Source organism: Castor canadensis, chromosome 5 (genome assembly GCF_047511655.1).
Source record: "Castor canadensis chromosome 5, mCasCan1.hap1v2, whole genome shotgun sequence".
Taxonomy (NCBI): Eukaryota; Metazoa; Chordata; class Mammalia; order Rodentia; family Castoridae; genus Castor; species Castor canadensis.
In genome coordinates, this window is record NC_133390.1 from 2,757,686 (window position 1) to 2,775,226 (window position 17,541).

The following is a 17,541-nucleotide window of genomic DNA, read 5'->3' on the forward strand; positions in this document are numbered from 1 at the left end:
GTCTTCAATATGTTTCTTCAAGATTTTGTAGTTTTCATTGTAGCGTCTTTCATCTACTTAGTTAGCTTTATTCCTGAGGTTTTTTTTCCCTTCTGAGTCTCTTGTGAATGAGATTATTTTTCTGATTTCTTTCTCAGCCTGTTTGCTGTTGGTATACAGAAAAGCTACTGGGTTTTCTGTGCTGATTTTCTATCCTGCTACTTTGCAGAAAGTGCTATCAATTCTAAGAGTTTTTTGGTGGGATCTTGAGAATCTTTTAAGTATAGGCTCATACCATCTGCAAACAGGGTTAATGTGACTTCTTCCTTTCCTGTTTGTATCCCTTCTATTTCTTTTTCTTGCCTTATTGCACAGCTCTGCAATCTAATTCTAGCATTATGTTGAATCAGAGTGTCGGGTTATTCATTGCAAGGGTCAGTGAGATAAGGATATCTCAGTACTGACCTTAGGGAAATCGTTTCAGTGGTTCCCCATTTAGTACGCTGTCGTCTATATGTTTATCTATATGGTTTTTATTATGCTGAGGTACTTTCCTCCTATGCCTAGTTTCTTCAGAGCTTTTATCATGAAGGGATTTGGAATTGGGTCAATGTCCTTTTCTGCATCTATTTGGATGATTATGTGGTCCTTGTCCTTGCTTCTGTTTATGTGCTGTATTTCTGATTTGTGTGTTTATTGATTTGTGTGTACTGAGCCATCTTCATCCCTGGAATGAAACCAACTTGATGGTGATATATGATCTTTTTAATGTGTTGTTGAATTTAGTTTGCAAGTATTTTATTGAGAATTTCTGTGTCTATATTCATTAAGGAAATTGGTCTGTAATTTCCTTTTTTGTTGGGTCCTTATCTGGCTTTAGTATTAGAGTAATGCTGGCTTCATAGAATGAACTTGGTAATGTTCCTTCCCTTTCTATTTTATGGAGTAGTTTGAGAATCACTGGTATTAGTTCTTTGTTAAAGGTTTAACGTTCATCAGTGAATCCATTGAGTCGTGGGCTTTTCTTTATTGGGAGACTCCTTATTACTGCTTTAATCTCTTTGCTCATTATAGATTTGCTTAGGTAGTTTATATCCTCTTGGTTCAAATTTGGTAGGCCCTATGCATCTGGAAATTTCTAGATTTTTCCAGTTTATTAGAATATAAGTTTTTGGCCAGACACTGGTGGCTTAGGCCTGTAATCCTAGCTACTCAGGAGGCAGAGATTGTGGTTTGAAGCCAGTCCAGGCACATAGTTCCTGAGACCCTATCTCAAGAAAAAAAAATCACAAAAAAAGGGGTTGGAGAAGTCTTAAGCAATAAGAGCACCTACCTAACAAGTGTGAGGCCCTGAGTTCAAACCCCAGTGCCACCAAAACAAAAAAATATATATATATGTTTTGAAGTGCTCTGTAATGACCCCTGAATTTCATTGATAGTTGTTGAGATATTCCCCTTTCTTATCTCTAATTTATTAATTTGGGTCTTCTTGCTCTTTCTTTTGGCTAGTTTGGCTAAAGATTTGTCAATCTTGTTTATCTTTATAAAGAACTAACTTTTTGTTCCATTGACTCTTTGCATTGCTCTTTCAGTCCCTGTTTTGCTAATTTCTGCCCTGGTCTTTATTTTTTCTCTCCATCTGCTGCTTTTGGGCTTGGCTTGCTCTTGTTTTTCTAAGAGGTAGAGGTATATCATTAGGTTGTTTATTTGAGATTGCTCTGATTTTTTTAATGAAGGTACTCAGAGTTATAAACTTTCCTCTTGGCACTACCTTTACTGAGTTCTAAAGGTTCTGTAAGCTCTGTTTTCATTTTTGCTTGATTCTAGGAATTTTTTCATTTCCCTCCTTATTTCTTCAGTGATCATTTAAGAGTGAACTGTTCAGTCTCCATGTGTTTGGATATTTTCTGTAGTTTCTCTACCTGTTGGTTTCTACTTTTCTTCCATTGTGGTCTGTTAAGATACAGGAAATTACTTCCATTTCCTGTGTTTCTGAAGACTTGCCTTATGTCGAAGATATGATTTATTTTAGAGAAAGTCCTATGGGCTGCTGAGAAGAATATGCATTTTGTAGCTATTGGTTCAACTACTCTGTAGATGTCTGCTAAGTCCATTTGCTCTATAGTGTCATTTAATTGTGAAGTTCCCTTGTAGATTTTTTGCCTGGATGACCTATCTGTTGGTGTAAAGTCATCCACTTTTATTGTTTGGGGTCTATGTGTGCTTTTAGTTCAATCACGTTTGCTTTATAAAATTGAGGGTACCAATGTTTGGTATATATATGTTTATAATTATTAAATCCTCCAGATGGATTGTTCCTTTTATCAACATGAAGTGACCCTCTTTGTCTCTTCTAATTTTGTGTGAAGTCTGTTTATCAGATATGAGTACAGATACTCCTGCTTGATTTCAAGCTCCATTTGCTTGGAAAATCTTTTTCCATCCTTTCACTCTAAGCTTATGTTTTTCTTTTGAGGTGTGACTCTTGTAGTCAACAAATGATCAGGTCTTTATAAAAATCTAATCCACAAGTCTGTGTCTTTTGATTGGAGAATTGAGACCATTAGCATTCAGAGTTGTTGTTGAAACCCGTGTAATAATTCCTGCCATCTTATTGGTTTGTAGGGTCTGCTTCTTCCTTACTCCTCATTTGCTTATCTACTCATCCAGGGAGATTTATTTTTTCCGGTCTGTTCAGAGTTGTAATTATCTTCCTCTTCTGTGTGAGAATTCCCTTAAATATTTTCTGCAGTGCTGGTTTAGTGGTCATAGTTCCTTTGGCTTTTGTTTATCATGGGAGGTTTTTATTTCTCCTTTGATTATGACAGAGAGTAATCTAGGTTGAAATACCTCGTTCCATGCCCTCTTGACTTGGAGTGTTTCTGCTAGGAAATTTGCTGTTATTCTAATGGGTTTGCCATCAAAGTTGGTCTGGTGCTTCTCTCTTGCAGCTTTCCATGTTCTTTCCTTGTCCTGTCTGCCTGTTGTTTGACCTATACTATAATGCATGGAAATTCTTTTCTGGTCTTGTCTCTTTAGAGCCGTAAAAACCTCCCGTGCCTGGATGACCATCTCTCTCTCAAGATTTAGAAAATTTTCTGCTATTATTTTATTAAATGTTTTCTATGTCTTTTTTTGCCCTTCTTTTCTGTGCCCATGATTCACAGGGTTGGTCTTTTAGTGATGTCCCAGAGGTCTTGCAAGTTCTGTTCTTACTTCTTTAGGGTTTTTTTTTTCTTTTACTCATCTACATGTTCTAATACATCTACCTTATCTTCAAGCCCTGATACTGTCTTCCATTTAATCCAGTCTACTGGAGAAACTTTAACTAAGTTTTTTGCTTGGTTTTCTGAATTTTTCATTTCCAGAACTTCAATTTGATTTTTTCAGAACTCCTGTATCTTCATTGAATTCCAGTTTCATGCTTTGTTTTCTTTATTTTAGTCAGCTTCTTTTATTTGAGTGTTTTTGGAATTCATTCAGGTATTTATTCATATCCTCTTTAATTTCATTGATCATTCTTTTTTTCCTAGTAAATAGTGGTCTTTTTATTTTGAAAAAATATTATATATTTGATTTTATTTTAAACTTTCAATATAAGATGACTACTAACAAATTAAAAACAGACATCTTGTATAAGTTGCACCATCTTTTTCACAGTTTTTATTTATTTATTTATTTATTTTGATTAGGATTTGTTTGTTGTATGGGGGGGACTCATTGTGACAATTCCAAACAGGTTTACACTATACATTGGTTGGATCACCCCACTGTCTCTCCCCCTCAATCCCTACTGACCCACTTAAAACAGCTGCAAGAGGTTTCATTGTTCTATTTTGTAGAAGTATATGAAGTCCATCAACCATATTCCCCCATCACTGATCATTCTTACAATAACTTTTTAAATTCTTTGTCTGAGATTTTGTTCACTACACTATCATTAGTGCTTGTTAACTAACACATTTGGAGTTTTGGAAGAGTCAGAGTACCTTATTTTTTTTTCAGACTTCTTGTTTTTCTACATTGGGATTTACACATCTAAGGCTGGTCATTGGTTGGAAGTTTTACTCACTTGTGGTCTTTCAGTTGAAATGTTCTCAGATTTCAGGCAAGCCAGTGTAGTGTTTGGGTTAAGGTGCTATTTCTCACCACTGGACTGCAGGTATGTCTCAGGAGCCAAGAATTTGCTTACATCCACAGGGAACTGGGCCTGAACCCCAGCACTGCTCAGATCAAGGGAAAAAAGCTAAGTCTCTCATAGAAGGGCCAGTTGTCTGCTTCTGGGCTGACCACTACAGAAGCTTCCTTTCTTTTTATCCTGAGAGCTGCTGTTGGCTGCAGGATGCTTTACAGTCTGTGGGCCAGGCACTTTCCCACTTGCTCCACACACACACCCAGTTTATGTCCCCAGGGGCGGCAAGCATCCAAGCCTTAGGGAAACTCCTGAATGCATTAAAGAATGTACGGGGACGAACAGTAGTGAGATCTGCACTGGCTGGGGGAGAATGGGGGACTTAGACCTGTTTGCTGGCTTCAGTACTTTTAGTCCCTATCCAGCAGTTCACCTTCCCTTAATGGGGAAGGGGCTGTGCAAATCACATGATTCAGCAGAACTGGTCTTAGAACGCTTAAACCTGCTTGTCAGTAAACACACACCAGGATGCAGTTCCCAAAGGTGGGCCTTGGTGCATTCAGATCCTGCCTAGCTGGGGAGATGAGGCTGTGGGTATCATACTATTCAGAGAGTCTGAGCTCAGGGCCCTAAGAACCACCTACCAGTCAACACATGTAGGCAGGAAACAGGTCCTGGAGGCCAAATGCTAGGCAACTACAAGCGTGGCACTTTGCTTCAACTGAGAGCCTCTGACTACCTTGCCGTCACTGCTGGAGACCCCTGCTGCTTGAACTTCTCGGTGGGACCATGTACCAGGGAGGAGGATCAGAAGAAAACAATTAGGCCTGAGTCCTGATAAAGTACAGGAAGGTAGAGATGGCACAGCAGAGCTATAAAATCTGAGGAATCTGAACGTGGTGAAGGTCACGTAACACTGGGGAGGGGAAAAGTTACGTAGCACTAGGATAAAGTAGCCTATGGAATGAATATAACTATATATGGATTAGACCTTGCTTTTTTTCTGTAACCTGTTTGTAAGGGTATATAAGGTGAGACCCCTTTGTTCTTGGGGTTCAGCCTTTGCACACAAGTCCCCTGGGTCTGTGCAGGCACAACAAAACATTGCTTCCTGCTAAACTGCCTCAGTGTCCTAGATCTCAGCTTGTAATTTCCTGCAACAACCACATCAGACCCTCTCCCTCTCCACAGTCTCCACTTCCATTTGTGTCCTACCCTAACACTATTGCAGGTGTCCCAAGATTTCCTGAGCTATAATTAATCCTTGTTTTCAAGCCCCCAGAGTATCTCAGTCTCAGACAACAGGACCTCTCTCAAGATGGTACCTTGCCATAGCGCTCAGAAATGTGGGGAGCAACAGAATGTCTTTCTTCCCTGAGACTAGACTTCCACACTGGAGCAGTCACTATCTCACAAATCTCCACCCTGGTTTAAGGCTTGCAGGAGGTGTGGGCTTATCTTGCAGCTAGAATTGCCAGTCTGTCTGGGGGACCTCCAGGCTTACCTTATGATTGTGTCTTCAGCTTCTCCCCTTCCTGGGGAGCTGGGTGCAGGCTTGGAACTATTTGATGCTTTTCTCTGTTGCCTCGGTTTCTCTGTGATTTTCTGCTGTCCTGTCAGCTCTTTCACGATCCCCATGCTCTTCTTCTCTTTCTCTCTTTGGAATATAGTCTCTCCTGTGTTACCTGAGTTCTCATTCGCAGAGTCAAGAGAGAAGATGCTTCTAACCCACCACCTGGCCCTGGCTCACTCTAAGTGATTATTCTTGACTCATTTAGGGACGTCTCTAAGGGCCATTCCTGCTCTAGACACTGCTCTAGTGCTTTCACAGGATCAAGGACTTCATTGCGATTGCTCCCTCTGCCTAGTTCTGCTTCTTTTCTTAGAAGCCAGGTCTTGAAAGCCAGCAATTTGAGTGTAAGTACCTGCTCTTCCCCTGCCTCCCCGTCATTGCTGTGCTGGGTTTACACAATTAACAAGTTGATACCGCTCATCAAGAACAGTGCTGAAGGTTCTTGAGTGGATAGCACTGCTGCTGGTTCTAGCTCTTACAGTGCTGACTTATCCACATTCCCTGCCTCCAGTTAGTGTATTTATCAGCTGACATCAGTTGCTTTTTTGGTGGAGACGGAGACAACACCTGAAGAAGGAGAGTTAGAACAAAACAAGCCTGAGCCGTGGGAGGATGCAGTGCCAAGAAAGCAAGGCAGCAGAGAAACCCAGGTGGCAGGCAGGGCTGGTCTTGGCTTCTTTGCTGCAAAGTCACCTGTGTTTGGCAGCTTGTTCCATCTGCTCCTCTGCAGAGCAAGACTCCAGCGGCTCCAACATGCAGACACCAGTACAGTTCTGCTGGGTGGTGCTTGGGTCAGCATGAGAGAGCTCTGTGTTGATCAGGTCCACTGAGCATCCAACTCAGTGTGGCTGTGTGCCATGGAGGCCCCCAGCCCCTCCCAGGCCACACTCCCACCCCCCAACTGTGAACTGTAGGGGTTCACAGCTACAAGTCTCTGAGAGCGGTCTTCCTGAAGTGGGGCTCTGGCTTTGCACCCCATGAACCCAAGCTGACACTCACCTTCAGCCTGTATTCCAGCTTAGCCATCTTCCCTGTCCCACCTCTCTGCCTCTCTTCCCCTGTGGCTTAGTCAGCTCAGGCTGCCATGAAAAGACAGCACCAACTGGGTGCTTCAACAGCAGACATTCATCTCTCCCCATCTAGAGAGGATAGAAATCCAAGATCAAGGTTCAGATGGGTAGGTGGCTCCTCCCCTTGGCTTGCAGATAGCTGTCCTCTTGCTGCCTGTTCACATGGTTCTCCTTTGCTATCCAACCCCAGTGTCATTGTGTCCTCACCTCCTCTTCCTATAAGGATACTAGGCAGAGTGGATTATGCTTGCCCTAAACTTAACTTAATCACCCCTGTAAAGGCTCCATCTTCAAATACATCACATCCTTAGGTATAGCAGGTGTGAAGAATGAAACATATGAATTTTGGGGGACACTGTTCACCCCATAAGTTTGGGATCATTCCCTCCAATAAATGACTTTCACAAGAACCCCTTTCTCAGGCTCTGCTTCTGGGAAGCCTGGCCTGGCACCGAGCTTCCTGCTTCTCAAAGAGAGTGGGGTAGTGCTTGGTTGGTGTGAAGTGTAAGTTGGTAAGAGTATCCTGGGGCATCTGCCTGCAAGCTGCTGGCACTCCGGGGGACAGGATGGGTGGATGAGAGATCCAGCACAAGGAGCTCACACTTCACAGTATAAAAATGTGACTTTGTTCAGAAACTGCCCCTGTGAGCCCTTTTGTTAACTGAAGAGTAAGATTTTCCCCAAACAATAATTGGAATAGCTTAACAGTACAAATAATTTGCCTTTGATTGACAGGCACATCACCAAATTCCTGTAACTCTGAGGAACAAAGGAATTATAAATCGCAGGAATGGAAACAAATCTATTCTGCAGACCTGACCCAGCGGCTTCCTCGTGCTGGTGTGACAGCTGCCTAGTGAAGTAGGAACCTTCCATGTCCCAGGCTCAGCAGTGTCATGGGGAGCCAGGTTTGCTGTGGATCCCAGCCCCAAAGCCAACTCCACATGGGACAACAAACAGTTTAATTAACCTCTCAGCTTTTGCCATCTGTGTGGCAGAGCTTGGAATGCTTGCTACCAGGAGGCCATGAAGATGGTGCATCTGTCTCTTAAGTCCTCAGTGCCAGAGATGAAACACTTCAAAGCCACAATGCTGTGCTGTGCAAGAAGGGAGACAACTCTGATCTCTGGGAGACATCTCCTGTACACAGAGACCATGGCAAAGAATATATTGTCCCTTGGACACAATGTCTCCTTAGAACCTTAGCTCTGTGGGTTTGCCTCTGATAATGTGTAGGTGTTGTGGAGCCCCGCCCACGCTCCAATGTGATGGTGAGTTTTGACTCTGTCCTTTTTTTTTTTTTTTTTTTTTTTTTTTTTGAGGCAGAGTTTCACTGTGTAGCCCAGGCTGGTCTTGAACTCTTTTTTTTGGGATTTGAACTCAGGACCTTGCACTTGCTAGGCAGGTGCTCTACCACTTGAGCCACTCCACCACCCTTGGCCTTTAATCCTCCTGCCTCTGCCTCCCTAGTGCTGGATTGTAGCAGTGGACCACTACTTTTGGCAACTCCTCCCTTCTTTAGGGGAGAGGGATCCTACTCTCAGATAGCAGGAGGTAAATGGGAATACAGCCTTGCTAGTTTCTCTTTAAGTGGGTTATTTTAAAGATAGATACATTGTCTCCATGTCTGTTTAATTAATAGTGATTAGTTAATGTTGCAACTCATTTATTTAGAGACAGACTCCTATTTATGTGAGAAACTCCAGTACCCATCACTTTAGTGTTTGGTCCAGAAAGAGCAGATGACATGCTAGCAGGTGATTCATTTCACCTTTTCCAAGTTTGGTTGCTGAGTCAAAGTGCAGAGTCTAAGAGTTTGCTAAGAGTTTGATTTCTTATAGGCAAGCACAGCTGCACTATAGACACAATTCCAGACTCTGAGGCCATTGGTAAGTTTCTAGAAGTAGTGTCAACCCTGGCTGGCCCTTTGAAGTGTAGGCAAGGCCAAGGGAGGATCTGTTCAAGGGACTGGGCCCCTGCATCCAGACTGGCTGTCCCCAGTGGGGTCCATGTGTTCCAGTGTCTGGGAGGCCCTGGAGGAAAGGCGTGTGACAGTGAGCATCAGGCTGGCAGGAAGGGTAAGAAGGCTCAGGACCCACAGACGATGGTCTCCAAAGGGACTTCCAAGTTCTGCCACCAGCTATGATTCACCACAGGTTTTAACAACGAGAACTTGAAGCTGGATTCCACCAACCATTGGGATGCACATATTTCTTTTTTTTTATTGTTTTTTTTTTTTATTGTTTCATTATTCATATGTCCATGCAAGGCTTGGGTCAGTTCTCCCCCCTGCCCCCACCCCTTCCCTTACCACCCACTCCACCCCCTCCCTCTCCCCCTACCCCCTCAATACCCAGCAGAAACTATTTTGCCCTTATCTCTAATTTTGTTGAAGAGAGAGTATAAACCATAATAGGAAGGAACAAGGGTTTTTGCTGGTTGAGACAAGGATAGCTATACAGGGCATTGACTCACATTAATTTCCTGTGCGTGTGTGTTACCTTCTAGGTTAATTCTTCCCAACCATTGGGATGCACAAATTTCAAGACCAATAAAAAGTCCTGTCCCTTTAGGACATGGTGGTCAGTCTGTGACTACCAGCTCACACCAGCTGGCACAGAGGGCTGCATGGCTCCTTCCCTTCACCTAGCAGCCCTGTAAGAACAAAGCTCCTTGCAGCTGTCTCCCGATGCCTGTAGATGGTGTGGACATGTGAGCTTCCAGGCTGAAGCAGGAACTGTCCCAGGAGGGAGCTGCGACTTTAGTGCCTTCCTTCATGCCTCTCTGAGGGGCTCCAGCCAGACTCCTCTGACTGGCTGCTGGGAGGGGAGGCGTAAACACACAGTGTCTGTAGGTGAAGTCTGATGATCACCAATGTCTCTCACTACACGGCTTGAAGTGGGTCCTAATGGACTCTGAGGGCAGCCCTGATAGCCTGTTGTTAGGCACGTCTGCTCCTGGGAGCACCCATTCATTATGGCAAGATAAGCATATCCAGGAATCAGCACCAGACAAGGTTCCTTTGCGCCTGTCTGCTGCTGGTGGGGGGTGTCCTTCTGCTGCTCTGCTTTGCCTGGGCCAGTAGTGTCCTCCCAAGAGCAGCCTGCCCACTGTGGCCTGCCTCAGAGGCCAAAATCTTTTGCAAACCATCACACTCAAATGAAAGTCTCTGATCAAGCAGCACATCTTTGAGTGTTTTGGTATTGTAACACAGGCTTTGCGGTTCCAAAGGCACCATCCAGCATAGATTCCATGCAGCCTTCCTGCTGCCCAGTTCTCTTCCCCAGAGACCAAAAGTATGGCCTCTGTGGTGCACAGCCTTTGCAGTGCTAATGAGCAAACAGCACAAATGTCTCACCCTATTACACAGAGACAGTGTCACGCACATGGGCTCCCTGGAACTTTTGCATTCTTCACATCTTGCTGTGCACCAGAGCCTCTCCATCAGGACAGACCTCCAGCCCTCTCTGTGGCCAAGATGCACCTGTTGGAAGACAGCTCATAGCTGTCGATGGATATTCTGGCTGAGCACAGGCATTTGCCTTAAAAATGAGGTGCTAAATAGCACTCTGCAATTGTGCCGTTGTGTCTGCATGGCCAAAATGCATGGCAGAGATGTAGTGTTTGCACGTGGATTTGCACCTGCTTACAACAGGACATGGTGGTAGCACTTGGACATGTCTAATGGCACATATCTGACTATATGAGCCTAAATGCTCTTCCATTAAGTGACTGCTCTAAAGCAAAATGTGTTCTAGTCAGGGTCCAGTCAGGAAAACCTGTAGATCTAGGTGTTCCAACTTTGTTTACCCGGGCACTGGGAGAGCAGAAGGAAGAAGGAGGAGGCAAGACAGCTCTCAGGGACCAGGAGTGTCTGACCCACCAAGTCCTTGCTGCTGGCTGTGCTCTTGGAGCTGTGGCTGCATCAGGTCTGGGTGTGTTGACAAGGAGCTTCTCCACTGGGAGGGGTTTGTCCTGAGTCTTGTGGCCACTGATGCCCTCTGGAAGCAAGAAGTGTTGCCCTTGTCCAATGGGGGAGTTCACTGAGAAGACAGTGTTCAGGAACTCTGGGGCCTCAGGCCTCTCAGAAACAAAGCAGAGGACTGAGAGAGAGACACAGGGTGTGTGCAGCCACACTAGCACCTTCAGTGTGAAGGTGGCTCTGATACAGCAGTGTTTGAGGTCCCTAGGCAGCAGGTCTGCACTAGCCCTGTGTCCCTCCATCCCAGCCTCCTCTGTGCTGGGCCATCTCATCTCACATCATCTGTGCCAGGTTAGCACCGCATGTTCATTCAATGAACTTGCCTAACCAGGTGGGCAAAAGCTGCTCAACCTTTGGCTCTTTGCTAGATGCAGGCACATGTGGTTCTTACCCAAGATGCATTCCTGAGAACCCAGAGTCCACCAAAGGCTTTAGTGGGAGCCCAGGGTGATAAATGCAGAGGGGGCCGTGGGAGGAGGGTGTGGGACTGAGGCGGTCATATCACATCATCATAGGCTCTTTGTAGAATAGCCTGGAACTCCCCTGAGGTCATTCTAGGACCAGAGGCAGTGCCAGCCTGAGGGACTTGACCAGTCACAGTGGGTGGAGGGGACTTGTGTCTCTACGGGGGAAAACAGGGACTTGCTGACAGTAAGCATGGCTGACATGGCTTAGGTCCCCGTGCATGTCCTGGGGTGCCATTAGAAAGTACCATAGACCAAGTGTCTGTAACACTGACACTTATTCTTTCACAGTCTGGAAGCTGCAAGCCCAAGTCCAAGGTGTTGGCAAGGCTGGTTGCTTCTCAGCTGTGAGGCTGAACCTGATCCAGTCCTCCCCAGCTCCTCGTATTGCGGCCATCGTTGGCACCCAGGCTTATAGCTGCATTGCAAACCTTGGCCTCCCTGTTCGCACTGCATTCTCCCTATGTGTGTCTGTGCCCAAATCAGCCTTCTTGTAAGGCACCTGGCATTTTGGATTGGGATCCACTTGGCTGCAGTGTGAGTCACCTTAACTACTTACTCCTGCAATGACCCTGTTTCCAAATAAGTCACGTTCTGAGGTAACAGCAGTCATGACGTCACCATACGAGTGAGGGCGCCGTTCAACATGTAGCAATCTCCTTACTAAGCACACCGTACCCCATGTCATCCCCCCATCTCCAGATTGGCGAAATTTCCCTCAACCGAGATTCTCTAATGTGAGGAAAGATCCCTAAGTGCAGAAAATATCAGTGCACAAAAATATCCATTTCAAGGTGACTAAAAAGACAAACAGTACAAACATAGCAAAAGGAGAGATTTTGATCACCTAGAGAGAATGCTCTGCAATCATTATAAATTACACTTCCAAAAAACATGAATGGCACAGAGCAATACCCCTGTCACAGTGTTAAGTGACAGGAGTGAGTACACAGGTAACATGCAAGAGGATGTTAGGTACAATCAAATGTCAAGGTGGAGAGGCCAGTGCCTCTGAAGATCTTTTCACTCACACTTCCCAAGAGAGGAGCACACAGCACCTCACGGTGCCAGAAAACGCCCATCATTAGACAAACAGGTGCAAAAGAAGGGAAGGCAGAGGCTTTGTTGGCTTTCCTGGTGTAGACCGGAGACACTTGAGGACTGGCTGGTTTGAGTAGATCTGGTGGGCTTGGGGGTACAGGAGCCCGGCTGTGGGGCACGATTGGCACCGGGATGAATGGATGCCAGACAGATGGAAACAGAACCTGAGAGAGCATGGTTAGAGTACACCAAGCATAAAATATTGACTAGTTTGTGAGATGCAAAGGCACAGGCAGGGCTGGAGGGATTTTCCAGAAGCTCTGGGGTCTTCTTTCTGTTAGTTACAATGTTCTTAATTGTTGAATTCTCAGAATAAACATGTATCATTTTTATGACAGGAAGAGTTTAAGCCACACATGAGGCTTCCAGAATTAGGGGCCACAACAGGTGGCCCTGTGCTCACAGGCCCGGTGGTGCTGCACTGTCACTTCCCTGCACCTGCTGCATCCTGAAATACCTTTCAGGTGCAGTGACTCACTCTGCATGCGTCTCCTAGACCAGAAAGTCTAAGGAGAAGCAGCGAGGCACTAGCTGTGAGGCAGCCCTGGGTCGTGCTGATGACAAGTTACTGGCGACATTGTAAACAGCACTGTGGGCCTGGTGGCACACCCTGTCCCCAGAGTTCTCGGGGCCAAGGGGTCCTCAGCACCCCTCTCAGCTGCTCATTGAGCCTGGACAGGGAGCCTCGCCACGACTTGGTCACCCTGGGAAAGGGGTGGGGGGTCCTGGCAGTTGCTTCATGACCCTCCCTGACTTCTGTCCCCACTGGTGGCCACCAGGACTCACATGAATTCCGCCCTGAAATCCCCACCTCCCCTCAGTTGGGGCAACCGGGATGGTGGGTCACCCACACCCAAAGGCCCCATCCTCCCCTAGGAATCCTGAGCAAGAGCACCCCATGCCTCCATGCCATGTCCTGCCCCTGGGTCTGACCTGAGCAAGAGTCAGCCCCGTGGCCTCCATCGGTCCCTGACATCACAGCCCACCAGGTCCACAGCTGCTCCTCTGCTGCTTGGCATGCTGGCTGTGTGCAGGGCGTCACAGGGCCATTTCCCATTCCTCCCCTTTCCCGATGGGCCACCTGCAGAGTGGACAGAGAGCCTGGCAAGTCAGCCATGTCTGCAAAAGTGCATGTGTGCATGTGTGTAAGTGTGCCAGTGTGTAGCACGGGTATGAATGCTTATGCGTATGCACGTGTGGTATGTATGTGTGCACATGTATGTGTGAGTATGCATGTGTGGATGTGTGCATGCATGTGCTAGTGTGTATAAATGCATGCACAGGTATGAGGGGTGTGAGAGTGTGTTAATGTGTGTACATTTGTCTATGCAAATGCATGTGTGTGCTTATGTGTGTGCACATGTAAGAGTGTGTATGTGAGTGTGTGCACGTGTGAGGAGTGCACATGTGTGTGTGAGAGTACTGTGTGCACACTCCCGTTGTATGTGGCAGAATGAGGTGAAGGAGAGAGATGGGGGGCGGTGAGTGTAGAAGGCAGAGAAGTGAGTTTGAGGATGAAGAGACTCACCTTGGAGTGATATGGAGGCAACCCTGGTTCCTTGCTTCAGTGGTGGCCTTCAGAGTCCATTTAAGGACTCCAGCCTTTATCAACAATTTCCCCGGGGGATTTTAAACCACGGTCATTATGCATGGGCCATCACTTAGAAATTATGGCAATTATGTCACTTAGGTGATGAATTTGATTCATTGCTGATCCACAGAGTCCATACACACATTCACAAAACATAAAATCTGCAACGCTAGACAACCTTAATGTCGAATTTAAAAAAGCAAATATTAAAAATGACCCTCTTCACTCTGATGCTCTTTGGGGTTGGCTGACAGTTCCTACTGACACTCAGGGTTGGCTGCTCACCAGGCCAATAGCTTTCAACTGATCAAGGGGTTTCCAGAATATTCCACAAGTCCAGCAAGCATTTGAGAGGAAAGACCCAGCCTGGCTGGCTTCAAAGTCTGTGTTTCACAATTTCCAATAACTGCTTTGATTCCCCTCTTCACATCAACACCTGGGTTTGTCCCCTGGAGTCACACCATGTGCTCACTGCTCTGAGTGTGCAATCAGGGGCCACACCCCAACCTCTGCCCCCTTCCCTGCATGTGGGGCCACAACCATACTCCAGAATAGCCACCTTTTCAGTTCCCCCCAGGGAAGTAGACCTCTGGCAGTGAGACTAGAACAGGAGTATTTTTTCTGTGGTTAGGGTGGCAACCACTAAGTGCTCTACCACTGAGCCACACCCCAGCCACAGAGCTTGATTGTGTCATCAGAGCCCAGAAGTTGCCAGAATTGCCTCAGTTTCCCCAGAAGGAATGGGTGAAATCTCTATCTTAACTTCTTCCTAATTTGCAATGGCTGTCTTTACCAACACCCCCTGGCCCATCAAAATGAACTGTACCCAAGTCCTAAGTTCAACCATCCCTGCCCCATGGAACCCATCACCAAAGGCACCATGGCGAGTGGCAGAGGGCTCAGCTTCCCGACGCCCTCCACACCCATGGCTCTGGGTTAGAGAATGGATCCACATGGGACAAGGCACACAAGATTGGCTCCTGTGGACAGCTGTGCTGTTTTGAGACACTTCCTCCTTACACTCATCCCCAGCTCCCTGGAGAACAGCAGGACCTCAGGGCAGGGCGCTGTGCTCTGAGGAACCCATCTTCTGCTCACGTCTTCACCATCTGCTGCTCTCAAGCCAGATGTTTCATCCCCTATCGGGCAAATTTATGGCGTCCAGCAGGATATCATTAAGTTTATGGTTGTGAAATGCTTGTATTTCAGTAGCAATGAACCACAGGCTCTACAGGAGTGTTGAGCTGGCTCCCTGTTCTTCAGCTTCTAGGAATTTTTATCACACATCAATCACAGTCTGGGATACTCTCTGGGACTTTGGAATAATCCAGCATCTCACAACCCCTTAGGCCATGTTGGTTCAGCCCAATTGGTCAGTGTGGCTGAGCTGCCCTGGGGCCAAGAGCAAATCCGAGCAGAAGAAGAGCTTCACAGGCACTGACTCTCCATCTTCAAGACTCTGCTATGTGACAGGAAGCAAGGCCATCCTAGGACAGCTGAGGGTTCAGGGTCTGCTCTGTGTAAGGAGAGGTCCTGGAAGAGGGTTGTGGTGCTGGGTGTGTCACCTGCTCCTCTGTGTGTGCCAGTGCCAACCTCACAGCTACAAGACTCTGCTCACATTCCACATGCATAGGTCCATCCAGTCATGCTGGACACTGGGGTCAGGCAGTGAGATGCCAGGAGATGCATGACAGCAAGCCCTGGACTACATCCTCCTGTGTCCCTCTCAGTGTCTCTGCTGAGTGCCAGAGCTTTGGGATTTGGAGGGTTGCAGGGAACAAAAAACCAACTGAAGATAACTTTAAGCACAGAAGAGAGTCTCCTGGGTGACCTGGAGCAGAGTGGGCCACAGATCCTTCGGCTACCTAGAATCTGTTACCTCCCCTGAGCCCCACCAGCCTCTGGATGGAGGCTGTTTCTTTCTGCAGATGGGGCTTGTCTCTAAAGCCCAGCCACAACACCTCAAGGCCCACAGGGTGATTTAGCTCAAGAACCCCAGAGAAGAGAACATCCTGAGTTTCTTCTTGGCACCCACTCTTGAGCCAGCACCATAACTGAGAGGTGGGGCTGCCTTTGTGCAGCCTGGGAAACCTGCACATCCCTATGGTTTGGGGGGTCTGGGCTCTGAAATGGGCAGAGCCCCCAGACCTAGAACCAGCCATGCCCAATGCTCAAAGGAAAGAACACTGAAAAGGCAGTGAGAGGTTGTATACCAGACTGGCCCACAACAGCCACCAATATCTACTACAACCCTCTAGAGCCCCCAGGTACCAGCCCCCAAGTGTGGGCACAGGGATTCTAGCCTAGGCTCACTGCCACATGAACCCTAGGGAGTCCCTTCTGTGCCTGTGTCTGTCTCCTCATTAGGCAGCATCTACACTAGGGTCAGCACCCATAGCAATGTCAAATTGACCAGTTTGTGTTCAACCCACAGCCAAGAATGACTAACATGTTTAAACACCTGGGGAAGAAGAAGACTATCTGGTGACATGTGAGAGCTAAACAATAGTCTACTTCAGAACCATAAACACAGTTTTATTGGGGCAAGTCATGCCTGCTCATATCTGTGGTGTCTACAAGGCTCTAGTGCTGTGACAGACCACATGGCCCTTCCAGAAATGCTTCCCAAACCCAGGTCAAGAGCAGTGAGTGCTTCCCACTTCACACACGTCAGCCATCTTGGCATACAATAGGCTGTGGCCAAATCTAAGATGTGCTTCACGCTTTCATCCCGTCCACTGGGCACCGCTGGTCAGCTGTCAGGTTTCCAAGAGGCTGTGGCCCCACTTTCTACCCTGCAGACAGATAGGGGCAACACAACCTTTCCCTGGGATTTGATGGCCCAGCCAGCTTTCTGATCTTTTCACTATGGTCTGAAAGCCACCAGACTAAGGATGAGGACATTCTTCCCAGGAACATTCCTCTTGAGTGACTTACATGACCCAGAGGGCAGGGGTCAGCTATGAGAATGGAACTGGGTGGCCATGATTCCCGGAAGAGGAATCCTGGATCATGGGCCAGGAATCAAGCTTCAGCAGGATTCACTCCTGGGTTCCACCAACAAGGCAGTGACCAGTTGCTGTCCACCTCCTAACATACCTGACTTGGGAATCCCATTTCTAGGTGATGTGTGTCCTGGTGGTGCCATTGGACAAACGTCCTCTCTTGACACCAGTGCAGACGAGGGTCTCAGGGTGGTGGCTGCTCACTCCCCACCATCTAGGCCTGGTTCCAGCACCTAGCACATTTTCTGGGTCTCCCATTCTGCCATGTCCCTCCTGCTCAGCTCACCCCAGGTGGAGGAAGGGTGACCTGTCATTGGAGGAGAGGGTGACATGTCTAGAAACCTGTGTGGCTGGCACAGGGGCCACCTGACACAGGCCCACTATTGCCAGGCATCCGTCTCAACTTCCCTCTGCACTGTGAAATATTCTGGAATGTGGGGAACACAGAGAGACCTGGCAGAACCCGCCTGGACTTCAAGACAGGTGAGAGGGGTTTCTCTGGCCTGCGTGGTTGACAGAAAATCAGTGGACCTTTGATGGGGTCAATGTGGGGACCTCGCTGGAGACTGAGGAGGAGCGAGCAAGATGGGTTATGGTGGGGCCAGGATAGGCCAAGACTGCTTCACAGGAAGGACAAAGGAGAA